Source organism: Sinocyclocheilus anshuiensis, unplaced genomic scaffold (assembly GCF_001515605.1).
Source record: "Sinocyclocheilus anshuiensis isolate Anshui unplaced genomic scaffold, SAMN03320099.WGS_v1.1 scaffold457, whole genome shotgun sequence".
NCBI lineage: Eukaryota > Metazoa > Chordata > Actinopteri > Cypriniformes > Cyprinidae > Sinocyclocheilus > Sinocyclocheilus anshuiensis.
Window position 1 is genome coordinate 2,329,864 of NW_015537939.1, and position 3,182 is coordinate 2,333,045.

At 38.7% G+C, this 3,182-nt stretch overlaps 1 protein-coding gene across 10 annotated transcripts in view; it reads left to right on the forward strand.

Annotated features, from left to right (window-relative positions):
- LOC107661923 (calpastatin-like) overlaps positions 1–3,182 on the forward strand; it is a 34,322-nt gene that overhangs the window by 3,108 nt on the left and 28,032 nt on the right. The gene's annotated exons all lie outside the window — the stretch shown is intronic.

Below are 3,182 nucleotides of genomic sequence, written 5' to 3' on the forward strand. Positions count from 1 at the left end.
CACACATCTGAATATTTGGGTTGAACTGTTCTGGAACAGTGTTGTAAATACAACTTAACCACTGATTTCTAGTGTCCTCTTTTGGAAGGCCAAACAAAGTAGTTTCGCTTTCACAACGAAGGACACAGCGTCTTCACGACATGGCGGCAGCAACAATACTAAAGCGAGAATAAAAGTTACGCCTTCTTTCTTTGCGTGAACATTTAGGCGGCGTTATGCAAATCTTCCCACATCGTGACGTAGACATGTGGGGGCGTGTTAGAACGAGCCATTTTAGGTAGGCGTGGTTGACGCTTTGGATTTGAGACTTCAGTCTTTGCAACTTTACAGATCTTCTTTATGCACCAAAAGCTTGTAACACTCCAAAGAGAAAAGAAAAATTGAAATCGCTAGTTAACCACGAGTGACTGAAAAATGAATGGAAATTCGTTCAAATTGCTAAAACAATATGTGTAATGCCTGCATAAAACTCATAATCCATTCATCAAGAATATACTTGTCATGCTTTAGCTTCTAATGGAGCATTTACACCCTCTTGTGGACAATGAAAGCCCTTGCCAGTTACTGACCTGTAGTTTAGCTGAATTATTGTCCCCAATCAGTCTAGTGTCGCAGATATGAACTGTAAATCTTCAAAGCCATGAGTGTTTTATCACCCAACTCTGCCATGTTTGCACATCCAGCCTAGAAAATGTAAAACAGCATTCCATTATGACACAATTCTCCATCTACTTCAGAGAGCCATACCCGCAGAGACAGTGGTGAAATGCATTTATGAATGTGCAGTGCATGAAATATATTGATTTTGTATAGCTAGGAATACACTTGTTTTCTAGAAGGCCCCTGGTGTGGCTGCAATGTTTCAGTGTCCTGTGACTGAGTCATGAAATGTTCTCAGGGACATTTTGTTACTATATATATATATCTTGAAACTCCACTTCATCAGGTGCTCCAGTTACATTGACAAACACCGGGCACCGGCCTGGCAATGCCAGGGGCTGCTAAACTCAATATAATGCATAATGTTAGCTAGTATATTATAAATATAGAAAAGTTTTAGGAGGATAAATAAAAAAAAAAGCTTGAACATCACTGAGTTTTCTCAAGATAACACAGCTGGTTTGACTTGCTCTGTGAGCTCGCAGATGAAACACTCAGGTGTGTCTGCAATTATGCATGCCAGATTATTTCATGCATTTACATGTCTGTGGATCAGAGATTTTTTTTAACAGCTTAAACCATTAATAATTAGTAGTCTTCTGCCTTAGGTGTTCATGTCAGCTAATGTTCACATAACACGAGTCTAAGTGCTTCTGATAGTTACAGGAAGATATATGGGTGTGTCGAACCTTTTGTTTCACCAAATTGTGCTTGTGTGTGCTTGTATGTGTGTGTGCACATGTGTGCACAAACACAGGATGTTCTTCTGCGAGAGGTCGAGCTTCACTTGTTCCTTTATGTCGTGTTGAATTACTCAAATGTGGACATCATGGCTTTTTAGTTGTAGCTTTCTATTTGAATACATTTGAAATGTCATTTATTCCTGTGATGTAAAAGCTAAATTTCCAGCAGCCATTACTCCAGTCTTCAGTGTCACATGATCCTTCAGAAATCATTCTAATATGCTGATTTGCTGCTCAAGAAACATTTATTATTATTAACACAGTTGAAAACAGTTGTGCTGCGTAATATTATTGTGATACATTCAGGAGTCTGGAAAATGGATGAATAAATTGACCTCATAATTTAGATTTGACCTTTAATATGTTTGCCCTGTTTGACTCGGACTGGTGTTATCTAATTGCAGTGTTTGTGTATTTCTAAGTAGCACTCTGGAAATAATTAGCCATGTTGTGTCATTTGTAATATCAGGTTCCTTTGGGCTTCTGCCTCAATCGACATCATGAGGATTGACGCTAAGCATTTCAGTGTGCTGCTGTTGATTAAGGCTTCATATGTCGAAATGAAGCCCCCGGGAATGCAAGTCAACATTTCCAGTCAGGTGGTGACTTTGAGAGTTGAGAGGTTTGATATCTCCTAAAATTAAGTCGTAAGGTAGGATGGGTTGTGCTATACTGTGATTATGCTAATTTGCAGAAGAAGAGATTTCAATTGTGTGATGTTATTCTCAGATCATATAATATAATAAAACACAGAAATTAGAAGACTGGAAATTTTTCTTTGCCTGTCTCAGAAATATGACAAGAATCAAGGTTTGTTGTTTTCAATCAATTCAATTGTAGTTATTATGTAAGGGATAATGTACATCCAGCCGGTTGTTATTTCAGAATAAACCCCGACAGGGTGATCAGGACCCCGACGCGAAGTAGAGGGGTCTTGTATCAGCCTGAAGGGGTTTATTCTGAGATAACAACCGGCTGGATGTACATTCTCCCTCTTATTACATGGCTACTTGCCACATAAGTAAATAATTAGACGCGAAATATTGATTTGAGTTGAAATATTTGAACGCAAAGCTTCCCTAAAGACAGCAGTTGCGAGCAAGTGGCAAATTCAAACTAGACGGACATTTAAGGGAAACGGTGCAGTCAAACCACTTATTACACAACATTTCACCACAAAAATAATTAAGGCAATAAAAGAATTAAGACGAAAATGTTTTAAAACCTTACCAGTTTGTTAGTTCTCTTATAATCCATTACAGCGTACAAAACAATCGTAGCAAAATGGCAGCAGCTGCGTTTGTATGAAACGAGAGCGAGTCCGTGATACCAGGATGACATAATTAAATAATTGTACACCATTTTGAATCGAGTTTTAATATTTTATTAGCTAAACAAACGCAAAGCTTCCACCAAGAAAAAATGGTTCAAGCAAGAGTACAGCGCCAACTGCTGTTTTCCGGATGAGCCTGTGTTATTAGCTTTTACCGGTTGTTATTGAGGGTTATTACACGGCTCTGTGGAATACTTGATTCTGATTGGTCAATCGCGCCATCCAGCGGTATGTTATTCCCAGATAACAACCGGCAAATTGAATAACACACCGCTCATCCGGGTACTACGAGTTATCTTGACTGGTACTACTTATATGCTAAACGAGTCACTCCACTATCGTTGACTGTCTGGGGCCATCTTGTGACTGAAAACACTTAACCACCGTGTGTTACAATGGAAGACTTCAGCATTAATTTCAACATATATGGTAAAAACAAATCTGTT